This window comes from Triturus cristatus, chromosome 7 (assembly GCF_964204655.1).
Source record: "Triturus cristatus chromosome 7, aTriCri1.1, whole genome shotgun sequence".
Lineage (NCBI taxonomy): Eukaryota > Metazoa > Chordata > Amphibia > Caudata > Salamandridae > Triturus > Triturus cristatus.
In genome coordinates, this window is record NC_140590.1 from 1,209,871,303 (window position 1) to 1,209,884,900 (window position 13,598).

Sequence of the window (13,598 nt, forward strand, 5' to 3'; positions counted from 1 at the left end):
CATTTTTCCTGCCATGTTCCTCTCTATTTCATAGCTACTTTGTTTTATTTGGCATTTTCTTTCTACTGTTCTTGCTGAGTGCCTTTTTTTTTTTACACTGCACCCCCACCCCATCCTTCTTCGGTCTCTCCACGCAGCACTTGCACAGTCTCTTCAAGCAGGTTAAGATTTTTGCATGCAATTTGTGGATGTAAACCTGTTGAAAGAAACGGTTTAAAATTCTGCTCCTACGGAATATAGCTTACACAAGCTTTCTAGAGGCACTTAAGAGGTGACACAGACACTTCCCACGGTAAAAAAGGAAGTACAGTGCTTGTTGAGACCCCATTACTTCAAGTAGTGCGATAAATAAGCGCTTCCTTTGATCCATAATTGCGAACACCCCACAGAGATCCTTCTTATATACTATTACAGCAGTACATTCAATAATATGAAGTATTGTTAGTTTATGCAAATCATATACACCATCCAATAACTATGTATGTAATATAAAATATACCATCAACTTAAATATAACAAGGCTATTGATAGACACATTGTAGCAATCATTAGTATATTCAGTGTATGCCTGTGTCTATTCAGTGCCTGGTTCGGCGGGTGCAGTCCCCTGCGTCCACCTGAAGAGCACCCTCATAGAACAGACACTCAGTCCAGCAGAATGGATGTGTCTAGGGTCAGCTTCCTCTCCAGAATCCGCCTTGCCCCTCAGCAGAGCACCACTGGCCCCATACAGTGTAGTGTTGTAGAGTGTTGCAGAGTAAAATATATAGTGGCGTAGAGTGCATTGGTTTTTAGCAAACTGTCATAGATTCCAGTGGTGTGATGCACCATTACTTGAAGTGGCGTACGGTAAAGTGGCATAAAGTGGAGTAGGGTGGGAGTAGATTGAAGTGGAGTGGTGCTAGGTAGAGTGAAGTGGTGCAAGGTAAAGTGCAGTACTGTAGAGTAGGGTGTTGTATAGTGCAGTGGTACAGAGTAGATTGGAGTTCAGTGGCGTAGAGTGCGATGGTGTAGCGTAAAGTGGCTTACAGTGCAGTAGCTTAGAGTATTGTAGAGTGTAGTGGCATAGAATGCAGTGGTGCAAAGTAGATTGGCGTAGAGTTAATTGGTTTCGCGTAAAGTGATGAAGAGTGCATTGGCATAGAGTGCAGTAGTTTAGAGTAGAATGCAATGGTGCAGAGTAGAGTAAAGTGGAGTGATGTAGCGTAGATTGGTGTGACAGAGTGTAGTGGCGTAGGGTAGGGTGGCGTAGAGTGCAGTGGCATATAGTAGATTGTTTCAGAGTGGAGTGGTGCAGGGTAGAGTACAGTGGTGTAGAGTGCAGTGTATTAGGATGCAGTGGTGCAGAGTAGATTAGAGTGGATTGGCTTAAAGTGCAATGGTGTAGAGTGGAGTGGCGAACAGTTCATTGGCATGGAGGGCAGTAGAGTGGTGCAGAGTAGAGCTTAGTGGCGTAGAGTGGTGCACCATTGATGGCAGTGGTGTGGAGTGGTGCAGAGAGGAGTGGCTTAGAGTGGAGTAGAGTGGCTTAGAGTGGAGTGCCGTAGAGTAGATTGTTTCAGAGTGGAGTGGTGGGTAGGGTACATTGGTGTAGAGTGCAGTGTCGTAGGATGCAGTGGTGCAGACTAGATTACAGTGGATTAGCTTAGAGTGCAGTGGTGTAGAGTGGAGTGGCGAACAGTTCATTGGCATAGATTTTAGAGTAGAGTGCAGTGGTGCAGAGTAGAGTAAAGTGGAGTAACGCAGCATAGATTGGTGTGGCGTAGAGTGGAGTGGCGCAGAGTGGAGTAGGGTGGCATAGAGTAGATTGTTTCTGAGTGAAGTGCTGCAGGGTAGAGTAGATTGGTGTAGAGTACAGTGTCATAGGATGCAGTGGTGCAGACTAGATTACAGTGGATTGGCTTAGAGTGCAGTGTTGTAGAGTAGATTGCTTCAGGGTAGAGTGTAATGGTGCAGCATAGAGTGCAGTGGCATAGAGTACAGTGGTGCAGAGTAGGATAGAGTGGCATATAATGGATTGGCATAGTGTGCATTAGCTTAAAGTGTAGTGGTGCAAAGAAGAGTGCATTGGTTTACAGTGTATTGCTGTAGAGTCCAGACATGCAGAGTTGAGTGGAGTGGTGTTCATCACAGTGGCAAAGAGTGGAGTATAGTAAAGTGCGTTAGACAGCATTGTCATAAGAGTGGTGTAGACTACAATGAAATGAAAACAAATGTATAAAGCACACATGTACCCTAATGTGTCAAGGCACTGAAGCCATTAATTCTCCTGAGCTTAAGATCCAGTCAACACCCTGGGGGACCTAACAGAGCCTGGTACACTATGAGGTAAAAGGCCAAGTTTTAAGAGCCTTTCCAAAGACCATGTGATTTTTCCAGGCTTGTAAGATGTCGGGGAAAGGTTTTCCATAGCTTGGCTGTGACCACTGAAAAGGATCACATCCCCACCTTGCTTTTCAAAATTTCGAAATCACCACCATACTGTGTTTAGCAGAGTGAGGGGCCTGGTCAGCAAATACCAATGGATGATAGTCTTAGGCCCCAACATGTGTAAGGCATTATGTGCAATGCACATAGCTTTAAACCTAATTTGTTTCCTAATTGGAAGCGAGTACAGCTTATCTAACTCAGCCTTGCTTCTTCATTCTGGACAATTTGAAGCTTATTGAGAGAGGATTTGTTGATTTTTAGATAAAGATCGCTACAGTAGCTCATACTTGATGAAATCAAGGGTAGAACAGCTTACTTGCGGGCTGCCACAGGGATTTAAGGAACATTTTCCGAAGTATCGTGACCATATTAAACCATGCTGAAACTATTTGGTTTACCTGCAGGTCAAAGGATACTCCATCGGGTGATGAGACGCGCTTTATGAATCCTAAATGATTGATTCTTCCACAATAACACCAAGTTTTTTGCTTTTTTAGTAGGTAACAGCAGAGTTCTCAGAACATCTGGACACCAATTGCTGTTGCAGATTGAGGGTTGACCTCCCAAAAATAATAACCTCAGTTTTGTCCGCATTTAATTTCAGAAGGTTATTCCTCATTCAGATGGAAATTGCCTTCATGCAGTTATTAATGTTTACGGCGATTGGATGTCCATCGTCTGTGATAGACACAATTATCTGTGTGTTATTAGCATAGGAGAGGGGCAATAGGCCAAAGGACTGAATCATTTTAGCTAAAGTGGATATATATAGATTTAATAATTTAGGACTTGAGGCGGATCCCTGAGGCACTGTACATGGGAGAACAAAGGGACTTGATTTGAACTGACTAGAAGTTACTATTTGAGTTCTGTCAGTTAAAAAGGACTTCAAAAGATATAGCGATTTCTGCTTGATTCCTAGCTGGGCCAGGCGATAGGTGAGGCCAGGGAAATTGTGACAAAAGCTGCAGGCAGCTCCAACAGGATCAGTGCTGCAGCCTGACCAGCATCAACCAGTGCTCTAATACGTCCGACTGCCGAGACCAAAGCCGTTTCAGTACTATGGCTGCTACAGAAGCCAAATTGAGAGGTATGTAGCAGCTCATGTTCCTCAGTGAGTGCGCGGACGCGCAGCGACAAGCAAGCAGACTGGATAGTTACGCTGCTCATTCTGCACAGAGCACACGCTTCCGTGTAGCAATAGCATTTTGGTTTTAAATCATTTGTTTGAGATGTTTTACTGAGCTCATTTGCACAGAGCGCACGCTGCCTTTTAAGCACTAGCACTTGGTTTTAAACACTTTGCTTAGAGAGGTTTTACTGAGGCACTACGGGCCTGGTTTATTATGGCTGGCACTTACTGTATTTAACGCGCCGTCCACGCCTAATCCCTGGTCCACCACGGAAAGTTCCGGTTGAGTGGAGGGAGACGGCAAGTGGAGGCAGGGCAAAGGTCAGCAGGCGGGGCCACTGATCAGTTCTGTCGCATGGCAGTGCATCCCCTTTAGCTTAAATGATTTGGTCCTTTGGCCTACTGCCCCTCTCCTATGCTAATAACAGACAGATAATTGTGTCTTATCACAGACGATGGAGATCCAATCGCCGTAAACTTTAATAACTGCATGAAGGCCACTAAATATTTCTGTTGCATGGCAGCGCGGACTCGCCGCTGGCGCGCCATAGGCGCGCCTAAGGCAAGCCCTTCTGCGCATGTCCGCGCCCATCCAGGACCAGGGGCCAGGATCCCTGGCCGTCCAAAGAAAGACATCTTAAAATACTCACCTGCACAACTGCACTCATTGCTCACACCTCATAAAAAGGCATGTATGCACTCTATGAATCTGAAAGAGACACGTTAGTGATAGATTCCTTACCTTAGAATATCCCCAGGCTTCAGACTGGATCTGGAAAGTTTTCGTCAGCAGTACCCCTGTGCGTCGGTAGGCATCGTCGTGAGGCTCCGCGTACGGCGGTGGCGTCATAGCCGCCGAGATGACGTCGTCGGAGCTACTTAGACGCGCCCACGCGTGCTGATGTCAGTTCCTTCTTTTTCTGCGCAAGCAAGCGTAGATCCGAGAGAGAGCGGTACTTCTAGTTAATGTTTTAACATGGTTTCTGAGAACTTGTTTCTCTTGTTTTGTTGAGTACTCGACTCCTGGTGCAGTAGGGATGCCCGGGTTTAAGTCCTGTAGGACCTGCCATCGGAACATGTCGGTAGCGGACCCGCACGACGTGTGTCTCTTCTGCTTGGGGCACGCCCATGACCCCGAGGCGTGCCCTGATTGTCGGACCATGGCGCCGAAAGCTTTGCGGGAGCGTTCCCGAAAGTTATTGGAGGTCTGGCAATCGGTTCCGTGCCGATCGAGGTCCCGCTCACGTGGGAGGTCGAGGGCCCGGTCGCGGAGCCGTCACCATCGCTCGTTGGACTCGGGGACAGGTAAGTCACGGTGCCATAAAAAGACGAAGAAGCGGCGTAGCTCTTCGTCTACCCCTCACCGGTCGCGGGACGCTGTGGAGGGGGCGGGCGGTCATCCCCCCCGTGGCTCCGATGGAGCCTCCGTTGTTGCCTGCCGCCTACCCGCCCTTTCCAGGCCTGCATGCGACTCCGGACGAAATACAGGCATTCCTGTCAGCCATGAGCCATTTGTTTGGCCCATCGGGTCCCTCCGGAGCGTCTTCTGGCCCCGTGGACCCATTGGGTGGTACTGGCCCCGACTACGCGGCAAGATACCCTACAGCTCCGCCGGCTCCAGCCTCGGGGCCGGCACCGCCGCCGCCCCCGGCTCTGAACCGGGATTGGTCTATTACTCCCCGGTTCTGTTTCTGGGTGGAGAGTTTATCCCATTCCCCGTGCACCTCGTCCTTACCGGCCTCTTCCACAACCGGTGGACGAAGGGGAGTACTGGGTGGGGTCTGAAGATCCTCTCGCAGCTCAATGTGCGATGATGAGCCAGAATGGGAAGGTGATAAGGAAGGTCCAGTGGATCTGGATTTCTCTCCACATCATGGTACACTGTCCCCCTCTTCCATGGCTACGGAGGAGGTGGGACTTTTTCTGTGGTGTTGCGTAGGGCGGCTGAGGCTCTTAACCTCGAGCTCCCTTCTGTACCTATCAAGACCAATCTCCTGACTGAGGTACTGCAGCCAGCGTCGTCCTCTGCGAAGCCGCTGCTGCCCTTCAACGTTGCACTTACTGACGTCCTGTTGAGCACCTGGAACAAACCCAACACAGAGGCTCCTGTGGATAAGGGTGTGCCGCTCCGCCATTGCCCAGCGCCGAGCGACCTAAGCTTTCTCACACAACACCCGACTCCTCAGAGTCTGGTTGTCCAGGCCTCTGCCCCGCCGAGCGCATTCCCTTCTGCCCCTCCAGACAAGGAATCTAAGAAACTGGAGCAGTTTAGGAAAAAGATTTTCACTTCTTCCAGTTCCGGGTTGCGGGCGGTGAATACTGCGTGCCCGTTGGGCCGCTATTCACATTCTGTGTGGGACACGGTGGCACAGGTGCTGCCTCAGTGCCCTGTGGAAGCTCGGGGGGTGCTCTCCCAGGCCATTACCGAGGGGAGAGATGCTGCTAAATACACTATCCGTAGTGGCCTTGACACAGCCGATTCACTCGGCAGGGCACTTTCCTCAACGGTGGCGCTCCGCCGTTACGCTTGGCTAAGATCAACTGGCTTCTCCGGGGATGTTCAGAACACTTTGTTGGACATGCCCTTTGATGGCACACGCCTCTTTGGTGACCAGGCGGATAGCACCCTTTAACGCTTTAAGAACTCTCGGGCTACGGCCCAGTCCTTGGGTCTCGCCACCACGCTCACTCCCTCGGGGTCCGCTTTTCACTCCGTTTCGAGGTCAGGGTCGAGGCGCCCAATCGCGTTCCTTTCAGGCTCACAGGCCTGCGCAGCCGCAGTCTCAGCACAGCCGCGAACGTGGGACCCGACTGGGTGGGTCCCGAGGACAGCGGGCAGGTCAATTCACCACTGCTCCTGCCACCGCCGCCTCAAAACCTTCCTAGTCCAGTCTTTCAGGCCCACCAGACACCAGTGGGCAGCAGGATTCGCCATCACCTCCCCCACTGGCGCATCATCACTTCGGACAGGTGGGTTCTGCAGATAGTCTGAAGGGGCTACTCCCTCCCCTTCGAGTCTACCCCTCCAGCCATGCCACCTCAGTACCACCGCATGTCGGGGGATCACTTGGCACTTCTCCAGCAGGAAGTTGTGGCCCTCTTGACCAAGGGGGCCATCGAGCACTTTCCGACGCCAGAAGTAGGTCGTGGTTCTTACTCCCACTACTTCTTGGTTCCAAAGAAGGACAAAGGTCTGCGCCCTATCTTAGACCTCCGGAACGTCAATCGCTTCTTCCGGAAGGAGAAGTTCACCGCAAGACTGGCTGGTAGCGTTGGACTTGCAGGATGCTTATTTTCATTACCCATCCTGCCAGCCCACCTTCGTTTACCTACGGTTCACGGTGAGCCACAAGCACTTTCAGTACACCGTGCTCCCTTTCGGCCTTACCAGCGCCCCTCGGGTGTTCACGAAAGTGATGACTGAGGTCGCAGCTCATCTGCGCAGATCAGGGGTTTCAGTCTTTCCCTGTCTTTTTTTTTTTTTTGTATAACATTTTATTGATTTTGTCAGTTGCACATACAGGGTTATACTTGTAGCAGCAGCATCATATAAACACATTTCCAAATAACGTACAGTAATTTACATTCGTTGTTTTAACACTTCTTTGAGTTCTTTCCGCCGTATTGCCAAACCTGCCAGTGGGGATGTACACAAGGACCCTCTGTATCGATTACATGCTTTCCATTTCTTTTCCCACTTCCTGGGGCAACCTCGAATTATGAAGACTTCCTTTTCAGCTATCATACATCTGTCTAACTCCTGTACCCATGTTCGTATGGATGGCACCTCTGTAGCCCCCCAGTGGCGTGCTATCTCCCGTTTGACTAGGGTGAAGCCAAGCGTTACCATCTGTTGCTCTATCTCCGTGAGGTCTGTATCCTCCCATATGTTGAGTAGGCCCACCTGGGGTGTGAGGGTCAGTGTTTTCCCCCGCGGTTTGGAGCTTAGTTGTGGCCCCCTCCCATAGTGATCTGATCGCGGGGCATTCCCATATTGTATGATTGAAAGTGGCCTCCTGTTGACATCCTCTAATACATAATCAGTCATCCCTAGCCCCTATACGCGCAAGGACCACCCCGTCATGTAGGCCCTATGCAGGACTTTTAATTGGATCAGTCGGTATCGGAGGGTAATCGCTGCCCCCCTGGGAGACATCAAGGCCTCTCTCCAGTCTTCTTCCTCAATGGGCCCTATGTCCTGTTGCCACTTTTCTCGAAGCACCTCAAATGTATCGGGGAGGTTGTTACATAGCTTTTTATACATCAGGGTTTGGCCTTCGAGTGTAGTTGCCCATCTAATAATCTGTCTTCCAGAGGTGATGAGTCAGGGATATCATGTGGGTCAGTGAATGCTGTCCGGAGGGCATGGCGAACCTGAAGATAGCGAAATAGTTCACCTTGCGCCATGTGGTAGGTTTCCTTCAGTTCGTCAAAGCTAAGGACGGCTCCTTTTTTTATCAAGTCTCCGACCTTCGAGATGCCGATCAAGTCCCATTTGTCAAACCCTGGTTGAAAACATAGTGTACCAAGTCTTTGGGACTGCCACAGTGGTGTCGCCTTTGTAAGGACGTTTGCCCACCCTAGTTGAGAATAAGCTCGGCGCCAGATGTCAATTGTATGGGACATGGGGCCTATAAATGTATGTCTTTTGCCTTTAGAGTAAAGCGCTCCCAAATATCCCGCACGACCTGTTTGGTACTTGTCGAGCACGAATGCCGGGTCATCAGGGGGCCGGTACATCCAATGATTTATCACCACCAACTGTGAGGCCCAATAGTATAGTTTGAGGTCCGGCAAGGCTATACCACCATCGTACCACCCCTTGGTGAGTTTTTTCAGCGATATCCGGGGGGCACCGCCATTCCACAGTAGCGTACGAACCTCACCCTCTAACGCTGTAAAATAGCTGTCTGGAACCTTATTCGGGCAGTTTTGAAGGATGTACCAGAATCGCGGGAGAGCTAGCATCTTAAAGAGGGCGGCTCGGCCCGCCAGGGAAAGCGGCAGTGACCGCCAATGCTCGACATCGGATCTCAGTCGGGTCAGCGGGGGGGCCAGGTTGTGGCTGTAGAACAGGGCCGGATTTGCCGTAACATACACCCCCAAGTAGCGAAATCCATCCTCAGCCACCTCCAATCTGCAATCAGTGGGGAGGGGGGGGGGCACCTGCCCATGGAGCATATACAGTATAGATTTGGCCCAATTAATGGAATATCCCGCGTACTTACCAAAGTTGGTGAATATATCTAGAACTGCCCTGATGGACCGATATGGTCTATATGCATATAGTGAGATTTTGTCCTCCAGATCTGGCGCCCATTTCAACCCTTTTACCATGACATCTCGCCGAATCCATGCCACCAATGGTTCAAGCATTAGGGAGAATATCAGTGGCGACAATGGGCAGCCCTGTCGGGTGCCTCTCCTTAACTGAAAGGCTCGGGATGTATGGTTGTTAACCCGTATTTGGCCCCATATGTCCTCATAAAGTAGTTGCACCCATGCTAGGAACTTAGGACCAAACCCAAACCACGCTAGTACCTCAAATAGATACGGCCATTCTATAGAGTCGAACGCCATAGAGGCATCCAAAGATATGATCGCCGCATCCTCCTCTATGTATTTTTCCCGGGCCAATACGTTCTGGAGACGACGACTGTTTAACGTCGTGTTCCTACCCGGCATAAAGCCCGATTGATCCGGGTGCACCAGGGAAGAGATGACCCCGACCAACCTTGTGGCCAGTACTTTCGCCAGTATCTTCGCTTCTACACTAGTCTTTCCCTATCTTGACGACTGGCTGTTGAAGGCGGGCTCACCCCAGGCAGTCATCTCCCACCTCCAGACTACGGCCGACCTCCTGCATTTGCTGGGGTTTTCCATCAACACGCCGAAGGCGCAGTTTCGGGTTTATCCTCCCGAACAGAGAGTCCGGGACATTCGGGGTATGATTCCGATCTTTCGGTCCTGATCCTGTGTTTCGGTCAGGAAGACCCTGAGGCTGCTGTGCCTCATGGCATCTTGCTGATCTACCATGCCAGATGGTATATGCGGGCTCTGCAGTGGGACCTGAAGTTCCAGTGGACGCCGCATCGGGGGAATCTGTCCGACCACGTCCAGATCTCGGAGGGCACTGCACAGGACTTGCAGTGGTGGCTCACGAACCAGCGTTGGGTCAGTGGCAGATCCCTCTCCCTTCCCCAACTGGAGCACACAGTAGTGACGGACGCGTCCCTCCTGGGATGGGGCAGCCACATTGGAGAGGCGGAGATCAGAGGCCTCTGGTCTCCGGCGGAGTCCAAGCTCCATTTCAACCTTTTGGAGCTGAGGGCGATCCTACTTGCACTGAAAGCATTCCATCCCTCTGTCAAGGGGAGAGTAGTGCAGGTGTTCACAGACAACACCCCCGCCATGTTGTACTGCAACAGGCGGGGTGGGGTCGTGGACCCTATGTCAGGAGCCTCTACATCTCTGGACGTGGCTGGAACATCAAGGCATTTCCTTGGTGGTTCAACATCTGGCAGGTACCCTGAATGCTAGGGCGGACGAACTCAGCCGCAGGTGCATGTTAGATCACGAATGGCGTCTTTACTCAGAGGTGGCACAAGGTCTCTTTCAGCAATGTGGAGAACCTTGGTTAGATCTATTCGCCACCGAAGAGAACGCGCAATGTCAGCAGTTCTGCGCTTTGGAGTTTCCAAGGCGGCACTCGCTCGGAGACGCTTTTCGTCGCGAGTGGAGTTGCGGTCTATTGTAGGCCTTTCCGCCTATACCACTTCTGCCCAGAGTGCTGAAGAAGATCAGACGTGACCGGGCCCAAGTCATTCTTGTGGCACCGGACTGGGCTTGAAGAGTTTGGTATCCTGAGCTACACAGTATGAGCGTGGATCACCCGATCAGACTGCCTCTTCAGGAGGATCTCCTGTCGCAGCAACAGGGGACGGTCCTCCACCCGAACCTGTCCAGCCTCCACCTCCTTGCGTGGAGATTGAGCGGCGACAGCTGATTCATTTTTCCATTTGACTTGCCTCCTGAAGTCTGTAATGTGATTCTGGCAGCCAGGCGTCCCTCCACTAAAATGGTATACGCCTGTTGGTGGAAAACATTTGTGGCATGGTGCACAGCAAAAGCTGTAGATCCTCTTTCTGCCCCTCCTTCTGAGGTCCTATTGTTCCCTCTCTCTTTGGCCCAGCAGGCCTCTGCTCTGGGCACTATCAAGGGCTACCTTTCTGCTCTTTCAGCCTTTCTTAGGCTGCCTGATCAGCCCTCTCTTTTCAAGTCCCCAGTTGTCAATAGATTTCTCATAGGCATTACTCACCTTTTCCCTCCTATTCCTTTTGTGATGCCTCAATGGGACTTGAACCTGGTTCTCACATACTTGATGAGTGCTCCCTTTGAGCCTCTTCATAACTGTCCTTTGCGGTTATTAACTTTGAAGACTGTCTTCCTGGTGGCCATTACCTCCGCTTGGCGGGTGAGTGAGCTCCAGGCTCTTTCCTGTAAACCTCCTTTCCTGGCGATTCATCCGGACAAGGTTGTACTTTGGCCGCGTCCCTCCTTTCTACCAAAAGTAGTGTATGCCTTTCATCTCGGGCAAACTGTCACTCTGCCCACATTCTTTCCGCCTCCGCACCCTTCGAGAGAAGAGGAGAGGCTCCACCGCCTGGACCCAAAACATGCACTTTCGTTCTATCTCAACCGCACACAGCAGTTCCGGGTGGTTGACCAGCTCTTTGTTGGCTACGTGGGTGCCAAGAAAGGTTCGGCTGTGCACAAGCGGACGATCTCCCGATGGGTTGTCTTGTGCATTAAAGCCTGTTACTCTCTGGCTAAAAAGGAGCCTCTGGTTGGGCTGCACGCCCATTCTACCAGGGCGACAGCAGCTACTACAGCATTGGGACGCGGTGTCCCCCTGCAAGACATCTGTCAGGCGACCACTTGGGCCTTGTTGCATACCTTCACAAAGCACTATTGCCTTGACAGTCGGGTCCGGAGAGACGGCTTCTTTGGCCGTTCTGTTCTCCGTGACTTTCTGGTGTAATCTCACTTCGTAGACCCACCTCCGGGGTTGGTATTGCTTGGGTATGTATTCTGAGGTAAGGAATCAATCACTAACGTGTCTCTTTCAGATGCACAAGTTACTTACTTGTGTAACAATATATCTGTAAGAGACATTAGTTAGTGATAGATTCCTTACCGTCCGCCCATCCTCCCCATTCTGCCAACTGTTCTCTAGGGTTCAGGTCACCCCATTTAGGGCCCTAGTTCTATTGCACCATTAGTCGGTCTCTGGCATGGCTCTGCGCTCCTGGCACGGAAAAGTTATGTACAGAACTGACGTCCGGGCGCGTCTTAAGTAGCTCCGACAATGTCATCTCGGCGGCTACGACGCCACAAACGTACGTGGAGCCGCACAACGACACCTACAGACGCACAGGGGTACTGCTGACGAAAACTTTCCGGATCCAGTCGGACGCCTGGTGATGTATTAAGGTAAGGAACCTATCACTAACTAATGTCTCTTACTAATGTAACTTGTGCGTCTTGTAGAGGGCCCTAGATCCTGCGTCAGTTGTGCTTTCGATCTAGGTTACACCCGTAGGCAGTCTGCCAAATTGGAGAACATGAGAGAATACAAATTGCTTCTCCTCAACTGCAGGTCCCTATACATACATGTTAGAGAAGTTAATCTACTCTTGAGTGGAGAACAGCCAGATGTGCTGTTCCTAACAGAAACCTGGCTGCATAAGGACTCTGACCCTTATGTGGCGCAAGCATTGCCGTCAGGCTATTACATCTTGAGGAAGGACAGGGCATTACGGAAGGGTGGGGTATCGCCATTATAATGAAGGACTCTGTGAAAGGGTGCATTGAGGCTGATGTGATACAGAACTGCGAAAGCATATCATTTTCACTTGCTTTTCCCCCTACTTGCTCACTGTCAGGAATATTGATCTACCGCCCCCCCCCCAGGCCCAGGTGGGAGGTTTGCAGATTCCCTTACAGACACTGTAGCTACACTTGCTAGTATCAAACCTAATTTTATTATTTTAGGTGACCTTAATTTGCACCTAGAGGACCCTCTTAAAGCAGAAGCATTTGGCTTGATCCAAGACCTAAAAGCTATACAACTAATACAAAAAGTTGCTAGCCCTACGCATGATAAGGGCCACATCTTAGATCCTGTCTTCACGAACGATGAACGACTCTCGTTAGATAACCCCATTGCAGTTCCTTGGACGGACCATTTTTTTATTCCGATTTACTTGAAGGCTCCCACAGTCACTGCCAACTGGCAATCCTCCAAAAGCCGAGATCGAGCATGGGCGAAACTCGCACCAGAGGTGTGGTCTATATCTTTATCGGATTCCAAACCTTTAGGAAATTCTGACCCTAGCATAGCATCAGACATGTTCAATCAATGGATCGAATCTTCCCTGGACAAGTTCATTCAGCTAAAATGGAGTCAAATAAGGCCTAAAGAAAAACGAACACCGTGGTACTCCCCTAAATTACAGGAACTTAAGCAAAAATGCAAAAAACTAGAAAGAGCGTGGAGGTAAGAAAATAGCCTAGAAAAAAAACAAAACTACAGAGCAGCGATAAAAATCTATCAGGCAGAAACGAAGAGAGCACAATCACATTACTATGAGGAGAAAATTGCAGGGGCAGCGAACGCTCCTAGGAATATCTTCATGATAGCGAAAAATCTTACAAAGAGCTCAGCACCTGAGGTACTCACAGAATCCTCCCAGCAACGTTGTTCGGAACTTGCAGAATTTTTTAATAAAAAAATTCTAGAAATTTACAATACCTTTCTAAATGCCTCCGGCCTCGATAACCTGATCCGGGAGGTAGAAATTCTGGGGGGTAGTGTCCCAGGACTAGAAGATATTCCTGCTTTGGATTTACACATTATACCAACTGTTTTCCAAAGTTAAATCTGGGTCCCCCCTGGACGCGGCCCCCATGCATATGCTGCACAAGGTGGGGGATATCATTCAACCTGTGTTACAGGAAGTATTACATTCCTCTT

At 50.2% G+C, this 13,598-nt stretch overlaps 1 protein-coding gene across 1 annotated transcript in view; it reads left to right on the forward strand.

Moving 5' to 3' along the window:
• The window catches only part of PFAS (phosphoribosylformylglycinamidine synthase), a 257,939-nt gene that overhangs the window by 90,955 nt on the left and 153,386 nt on the right, over positions 1 to 13,598 (forward strand). The gene's annotated exons all lie outside the window — the stretch shown is intronic.